Source organism: Phascolarctos cinereus, unplaced genomic scaffold (genome assembly GCF_003287225.1).
Source record: "Phascolarctos cinereus isolate Bilbo 61053 unplaced genomic scaffold, phaCin_HiC Scaffold_4;HRSCAF=312, whole genome shotgun sequence".
NCBI classification, from domain to species: domain Eukaryota; kingdom Metazoa; phylum Chordata; class Mammalia; order Diprotodontia; family Phascolarctidae; genus Phascolarctos; species Phascolarctos cinereus.
The window spans coordinates 279,824,513-279,833,221 of NW_027555847.1; the positions used below are offsets into that span (position 1 = coordinate 279,824,513).

General features: G+C 38.9%; 1 protein-coding gene across 8 annotated transcripts in view; it reads right to left on the reverse strand.

The window, feature by feature from the left end:
* PJA2 (praja ring finger ubiquitin ligase 2) overlaps window positions 1-6,820 on the reverse strand; it is a 119,501-nt gene extending 112,681 nt beyond the window's left edge. For 3 of the 8 annotated variants that reach the window (XM_020968832.2, XM_078153091.1, XM_078153095.1), the window contains exon 1: window positions 6,728-6,745. The gene's annotated coding sequence lies outside the window, so the exon portion shown is untranslated. Of the gene's footprint in view, window positions 1-6,485; window positions 6,676-6,727 lie in introns of those variants that run through there. The other 5 variants (XM_078153094.1, XM_078153092.1, XM_078153093.1 and 2 more) reach the window with 3 other exon arrangements.
* Window positions 6,821-8,709: the final 1,889 nt, after the last annotated feature.

Genomic DNA, 8,709 nt, shown 5'->3' on the forward strand with positions numbered 1-8,709 from the left:
TTTTGATTTCAGGAATGGCTGAGAGGCAGCTGGGTGGCACAGTGGGTAGAGTGCCAGGCCAGGAGTTAAGAAGACTCATCTTCCTGAGTTCAAACCTGGCCTCAAGCACTTGTTAGTTGTATGACCTTCAGCAAGTCACTTAACCTTGTTTGCCCCAGTTTTTTCATCTGTAAAATGTGCTGGAGAAGAAAATTACAAGCCACTCTAGTACCTTTGCCAAGAAAACCCTAAATGAGATCACAAAGGGGACAGACTCAATTGAAAAACAACTCAACAGCAACAACTGTCTTAACTGTTATTAAGCCAATAATCCACCATTCAAAGAGAACACCAGCTGCTGCCCAAAGGGAGTGCAGTCAGACAACTGGTACAGGTGGATGTCTAATGCAGGAAGGAGCCTTGTGACTCAGTTTCCATTGTGCTATTTCCTTTCTGAACAGTAAATTTTCTGAGCTTGGCCATTATACACTGTGAACAATGTGGAACTTTGCTGCATGAATAGCTGTTAACTACGACTCTTGCCTGAAATCAAAAAGACCTAAGGGAGTTTTTCCCCCTTTGTTATGGCTTATGTCAGACCAATCTGCACCCTTACAGGAAGTCCTGATACTGTCATAACCACGTCCCTCGTTTTCCTTTTTTAACAAATTTCTATAAGTGAAGCAGGTAAATAATTAATGTCTTCCATTTCAATACTAAATACATTAATACTAAAACATCTGTGTTACTATAAGAGGATGCAAGCATGAAAGATCTTAACTGTTTTCAAGCTGAATTTATAGTCAATTCCATATCCTACATAACTAGGTAAAAAAGTTCTTAACTTTTTTGCTACTAATTATATATTCATATGTAAGATTAGGTTCTTAAAGCATTTCATTCTTTCAGGATGATATGGGAATAATATCTTCAAAAGGTGGAATGGGACAAAGATGTAAAAGTTTTCTAACTAAATAGAATAGTAAATTTTGAGGAAGCAACAAGTCAGACTTTTCTATAAGAACTAGGGATTATGTGTGTATGTGTGTGTGTGTGTGTGTGTGTGTGTGTGTATAAAAAAATATATATATATATATAAGTATATGTATATATGTATATGTATGTGATTGGTTTCCAAATCTTTCTAATAGAATATATAGGCTTTAAGTTGGTTTTAGTAACAAGTTCTCAAAATTGGATTAAGGATTTTACATTTAAAATCAAATTGATAACTGTAAAGAAAGTGAAATTATTTTCTTATTTTGAAGTCTTTGTCTGATATTTTAAGCCAAGTCAGGCTCCCATGGATTCTTTTTAAGATTCCTCCTTCAGTCCATTGATGGCAGTCTCCATATCAGGTACAGGATTTAGGTAAAGACAGAAAGAGCAAGTGGTATGTAAAACCAGAAAATTTTCTAAAGTTTCAAGTGAATTATAGGTTACTAATTTGATGCTCATCTTATAACTATTTTTAATAGGATCAAAACTATAAGAATTGAGCTGGTTTTTGTCACATGAACAAGTTATTGGAAAAGCAAATTTAGGAAGTGGTACTAAATTGTATTAAGTCTTGTTACTGGCACATTCTAGCAGAATTACCTGGGAATCTCTAAAAGTGACTTGGAACCTGATAAGATCTACTAGGAGGAACACCCTTCAAAGCTTCCCTGAGAACGAGACCTATTTCAAAATGTCCAAGGGAAGATGTTTCTGGGAACTACATGATTATATTGGACATCTGGGACTCAAGATGAAATGTGTTGATTAAATAGACATTGGGAGTGGGTTCCAGGTTACAAGGAAATGATGTCAATATTGATGATCATTATTGTATTACTGCAGTTTTTTTGTTTCATGGTGTTTATGTTTGCTGAGTTTTCTTGGTGACCTTGATGACATGTAAATCTCCTCTCTCAAACTGGTCCATGGTGAACCCTTTAAATATAGTCTGATCTACAGCCTGCCTTAGTTTACCTATAAAGTCTATTTAACAAGGTTTGTCTCCTTAGGGGTTATATAAGATTTTAACTCTGCTTGTACTCTTTGTGTCTCTTACCCTACCCTTTTGATGCCTCTTAAGGTAGGCTACCATTCCATCCAGAAATCCCTAGTAGATAAAGCTTTAAATAAGTGATCCTGGCGTTTGAGTAGCCCAAAGTAAATAATGTTACATTAAAAATGAGCATGAGTAACTCCATTTTACTTTTATCCACCATTTTGTGAAGTTAAGTTTCAGCTGCTTTTAAGTCACCTAATTTTAAGTCACAAGATTAATTCCCCCCTCCCAAAGGTCACCAGATTTAAGGAATGTCACAAAACTAACCCCTTCCTTTTCACCTCAGTGTCCCCTGGGTCCTTAACTTATAGGCTTTTTTGTGAATGCCATGCTAAATAAATCATTTGTCTGGATGAAACTTGGTTGCTTTTTTTCTTTCCTACCATAGCAAGACGATGAGAAGGAGTTCTTGTTGAATGGCCTCATTTTTTGGTTAGGCATGAAACAAGGTTCTCAGGTGGGGAGTTGGGGAGGGTACAATAGGATGTCTGAGGAAGGATGAAAAAATTTGCAACAGCCACTGTGGGGAGTGGGGCAGTGAATGGAATAGGGAGGATAAAAGGGTTGCCTTGTTGCAGTGAGGGTCTACTTAGGATTATGTAATATAAATCTATATTGGATTCAGTTGGCATAGTTTTGTGTGTCTGAAGGCTGGCTCACAGAGAATTAAAAATTAAATCAGAAATTCAGATTATAAACAAACTTAATGGCACTTTTGTTCTTTGCTTTTGCCATGAAGCTTATTCTGAACTAATGGCTCTAGGAAAGTTCTTTTAATAGTTTAACCAAGGCCATAAAAGCAAGGCTCAAAATCCTCCATGGGGGTGAGTCATATTTCCTTTTCTCTATACTGTATCCCATCAACCAATAGCTCAAGGATGTGAAATTTTAAGTCTTAGAAGGGAATTAAGAGATAACATATTTCTCCACCAATTAATGCCTTAAAACCCTGAAGATCAAAGAAAATTAATACATCAGAGATGAGTTCTCTCACATATAAAAGGGGAAAGCAGAGAGGGAAGTTGAATATTCTATGAAGCCACTGTACTTTCTAACAAGGCCTAAAAGCAGCATATTCTAGTCTGTTTGAAAGCATTATCAGAACTCTCCCCACCCACTCCACTTCTAACCTTCCTAAGGCCTCAGTCCTCCATCAAATTACCCTTTAATACATATCATTTGAATATGTGAGATCGTTGTTTGTTTGGTTTGGGGTTTTTTTTGGGGGGGGAGGGAAGGCCAGAAGTCTCACCTACTAGGATTGCTAATTTATCACATAATTATTCATTTGGAGAAGTATTTGGCACCAAAAGCAGGAATCAGAAAGAGAAGGAATACTTAATATCTCCTTTTTCATTTAAAAACCACATCCTCAAACAAGAAGGCAAGGAATGTCTCTCTTGTGGTACATAACTCCTAGCCAAAATGCCTAAAAAATTTGAGGTACACTTGAACTAAATACTTGCTGGTTCTTTAACTCAGTCTGAATAAAATTTCAGTGGCTTTTTGCTACCAAAATAGTATGGCCAAGTCTACATGATTAAAAGAACTAGCACCACAGTAATGGCAGATGCAATATTGGTCAGTCATCTTAATTGCTAAAACAAATCATAACATGGGTGATCCTGTATAGACAGTCACAATTCAACTGCATTTTTTCCAAAAAGATATGGCCTAAAAATGACTCTTAGGTTTGTCTTCAAATAAAGTTCCAAGAGACTTGGGTAGTCTCAAGGGAAGAAATATACATATCTCTGAAAATTCCTGGGTAAGCCAACAACTGAAAATGCAAGATTGCACTTTGAGAACAGACACTACCACTATGAGTAGAAAGTGAGTTACATTTAATATTATAGCCCATCTGCGCCAACAATAAACACATTTTTATCCTTCATATTAAAAGACAACAGCAATATAAAATGGTTTGTGTGGTAATTCTGAAGTTATGCCAAAGCCATTTACATTGCTATTTCTAAGAGAAGTCTTCACTTCCTCATAAAGGCCAAAGCAGCATTCTATAGTCTATTTGAATATATCACCAAAACAATGTTACAAATATATAAAATGCACTTCTCTCCAGCCTACCACCTCCAACAAAAGACAGCTAGGAAGACATATATGATGAATTTTTATTATGGAATGATGAATTAATTTCTATTTTTCATTATATAAGAAACAAAGTATCTTGGCAAAGCCAAGAAATTCAAACTAATCCAGAGTAAATCAAATTTTGCTGTTTTGGAGCCCTTTTTTTGTGAGAAAGGATTCTACACCTACAATCTCATCCCAGTAGGGAACTCCTCTCAAAGAAATTTCCTTTACCAAGAAACATTTGCATTTGGTCTGCAATTTTTATTCTTAGAGTTATCAAGGGCTCAGAGAGGTTAAATGAATCGTCCAAGGTCACAAGGCTAGTACACATCAGAAACAATACTTGAAACTTGGTTTCTTTTATTTGTGGCCAGCCCTCTATCCATAACTGTCATGATGACTCTCAATATATAATAATTAATACAAGTAAAAACTGGCATTATTATGCTTTTAAATGTGTGAGCTGAGTCAATTGTTTCCTAAAGCCACAATAAACTGGCTTCATTTGATGCCCTAAACAGAGTATTAGTAAAACGAAGTATGCCAGAGTTTGAAATGGTGCAGAAAAATTACAGATTTTCTCAAAACAAACAAAAATTAAAACCAATTCCAGTTGGTTTACGATAAGAAAACATTAACTGTTCCTACATTTAATCTCTTAATTTATTAGTGAAATAAAATGATTAGATATTAAAATTTAGAGCAATTGTATACAAGAAGGCAGTCTTATAAAAGATCATAGATTTTTAAAAATAATCACATAATAACGTGTTGAAAAATGCTAGAGACACTATATTTAAGCAACAAATTTATGAGATGATAAAAGTTAAAAAAATTAAATCACAATACAGAGCCTGAAAAACTTGTCAAGTCTTTTTTTCTAATTACCTAACTTAGAAAAAAAATTAATTGAAGCTAGAAATTATTTTGTTTTCAGACAATGGAAATACTTGTACTCATGTATTAGAAAGACAAAACTGCCTCAAATTAATTCTTATTAATAATGTCAGTAAATAAGTTAACATTCTGGAAAGGATTATCAGCTACAAATAATTCTTGAGCTGACAAATGTCAGAAAGATAGAATGATGGAACATAAAATTATAAATATGAAACTAAGATAATGCTATCAACCACTAGTGCTATGATGCTAAAAGGAATGCATTCAGACAAATTTCAAAATGCACAACTGATTAATGAAATACAAGATTTAAACAATGACACTAAGATGTAGAGGAAGGAATTACTCAAAATGTCATTCAACTAGAGAGCTAACCAGTTTAAAAATTTAAAATCAAGCTAAAGAAATCAAGTCAATGTTATTCTAGTTGTAGGTAAAGCATACATGCATAATAAGACAATTTTCAAGCTAAAAAATAGCCAAGACCTGTTTGAAATACTATATTTTTACCACTTGCCTTCATTTCTAAGTACTGACACCCAATATATTTAAGGAACTACAGTGTGCTGTATACTTGGTCTTCGAAGAGGATAAATGACTTCGACGTTTAAAATAAAAAAAACCTCTGTGATTAATCAAATGTCAAAAGTATCATATACAACCTATACTTGCTTTTATAGCCTTTAAAAAATAAGCCCGTGCAGAATCAAAATGCTAAGTCACTGAGGACACGTGGGTGTGTATAAGCTTTAAAAAGCTTAAAACTGCATTGAACTGCTGCAGATCTAAAAATGCTTGTCTTCTATTACTAAAACCTATGACATTCGATCCCACCCTTACTCCATAATGTGAACAGATTTTAAAGTTTACATTTTGAATTTGGTACAAGCATGTTTGCAGGAAATTTATACTTTAGGAAAAACTGATAGAAGACATGGGAGGACAAGATGATGACAGAATGTGGAAAACAATGCAGCGGGTCAAGGACACAAGAAAAATGCAAGGGCTGGGAAGACAAAGGCCGGATTGGGATAACAATGATATACAGAGAAGAATAAATGCAAAGTTGCCCGGAGCATCAGGTCAGTTTGAGGAAATGGGAGAGGTGAAAGCAGGTTTAGCAGAGTTATGTCAATGCTACTGCTGGAGAAGACCCGCGTAGTGACAGCACAGCAGTAAAGGAAGGCGCTGTGGCAAGCCAGGGGAGGAGAAGGAGGACGGGCGACGTTCTGGGCAATTCTGTACAAATCCAAAGGCTTTGGGAGGAGTGGGAGGGGTGGGGGTGCAGAACAAGCCCCCCCCCGGCAAAGGATTGGGGGGTGGGGATGGGATGGAGATGGGGGGGCGAAAGTGGGGGAGAGACACAGCTGCCTAAGCCCCCAAAACACGATCAAACCCATCCCAGACTGCGACATGACGCCTGGGGGACGCAAGGGCACGAGGGACCAAGGGAGCCCACCTGAGCCGGCCCGGGGGCCGGAGGAGGGCCCGACCTCCGGCTAATGTCAGTGCAGCCGCAGCCCCGCAGGGAGGCAGCCTGGCCGGGCTCCCCTCTCCTCGGGCCGGACGGAGGCTCTCCAAGTCCTTCGGAACCCCGGACCCCGGGGAGGGGGGGCCCGTAGCCCGAGGAGGCACCGCCCCCACCCCCAAATTCGGAGGAAACAGAGAACGGAGGATCCAAGTAAAGAAAAATCCTCTCACCGAGACCCGCAGCGGGTCCGAGCCAGGAACAGCGCACGTCCCGCCACCCGCCGCCGCCTCCTCCCCACGTAGGGCAGCAGCTACCAGGCCCCGCCCCACCCAACGCGGCGGCGGAGGCTGCGAGCTTGCAAAACCCCTCCCTCCCTGCCTAATCTGGGCCAATGGGCATAAAGAACCTCTGCCAAAGAAAGATAGGCACCCAATCCGAAGGGGAGGAAGCAAGGAGATGTGGGGCTGTGAGTGGGCGGAGCGGGGCAGAGGAGGAAGAAGGAAGCAATGTCTGAAGCCCCGCCTCCCTCGAGAAAAACTCCTTCGATTGGCCGAATAGTCCCAGAGCTGAGAATGACTTTCTCACCAACCTTCCTCCAGAATGCCGACTTAGAGCCGGAGCGCTCAGCTGGGGGCAGGGTTCTGCAGTGGTGGGCGGGGCGCCTGGGCCGTACCAGGGACTCAAGGGGCGGAGACCAAGAGAAGAGGCGGACACATTCAACACTGCAGAGGTTAAAAATAGAGACTAGGGAAATAGGAGGTGGCAGTCGCTTTACTACAGCAGGATTCTGTGGGGAAGCATCGCTAATAGTTTATTTCCGCAGGGACAAAGAAAGTTTGGGTTTTTTGTTTTTGTTTTCGTTTTGTTTTCAGTTTAGCGACTGTCAGACATAAGACTAACAAAGAAAAGAGCAAGTACTCGATTGTCTCCCCGTTTCTAGCTAAGGAAGAGCGCATTGCCCAGACTGTCACTGTACTCCCTACCGTTCCCCAAATGATGTAATTTGTCCGGAACTGAGCTGAAATAGAGACGTGTAGTGGAATATGAAGAATTCAGAGACGCATGGATGATTTATACGAATTTATTCGGAGTAAATTAAATAGAAAAATTATACATATAAAATGGACTACAACGTACGCACACAGAGAAAGACTGAGCATTCGGCACTTATGATAACCGAGATTGGTCCTGAAAAGGGATGAGAAAATGCGCCCATCTCTCTTCATCGCAAAGATGAGAACCGTGAAGGCGGAATATTGCATGTGGCCGGCTGGCTTAGAGAATGAAGAAGGCTACAAAACTGAACAGGATGTTTAAAAAAAAAGTATCAACAAAAATGTGATAAAATTTAAAGATATTTACATACATATATTTATATAGTTAAAGGACAGCATTCTCTTGACGCTACATGTAACTTTATGACCTTTATTCAAGTAACTTTGCGTTTTAACTTTCCTTGAAAATAAGGAAACAGGTTTAAACAGTCTCTAAGGGATCTTTCAGGTCTAACACTTTGATGAGCTACCCACCACTTCATTTGTATGTTTAAGTTTCTAGGACCAGAACATTTTCATTTCTCTTTTTAATTCTATTAGAGATTGAAAGGTTGGAGGCGGGGGGGGGGGGGGGGGGGGAAGAGGAAGAGTCCTTTGTCCATTCTGTCACTTTCCCCTTAAGGGTGATCTTTTGACTAGCAACTACTAATACATGCTAATGTAATTAATGAGGAAGCTTCTGAAAGCTCCGCCTGACTTATAGGAAATTATGTGAGTGACTCAAAATTTGTTCTTGTCCCCTTCTCTCTTGGAGTCCGCTTTGGTAAGCACATCCTCTTTCCTACTTCAAAAGTTTCCACAATAAAATAATGCACTTTATTTCTGGTTTTAAATTTCATCATCAGCCAACTCCCAATAGACCCATATACATATGGATTTATTATCCCATTGATGGGAGATATCCTACCGATGATGTAGATCACAACTCATCCATTCCTGTATATATGTTTATATATATCCTAACATTGAACCAGTCCTGCATTCCTGGCATAAATCCCGTCTGTTTATAGTCTTTGTGATATATGATCCTGTAGTTTCCTTGCTAATAGTCTATTTAAAATTTTCCCACGGATATTAATTTGGAGTTTTCTTTCTCTGTTTTGACTCTCTTGTTTAGATATCAAGACCATATTTGTGTCATAGAAGGAATCTGTACC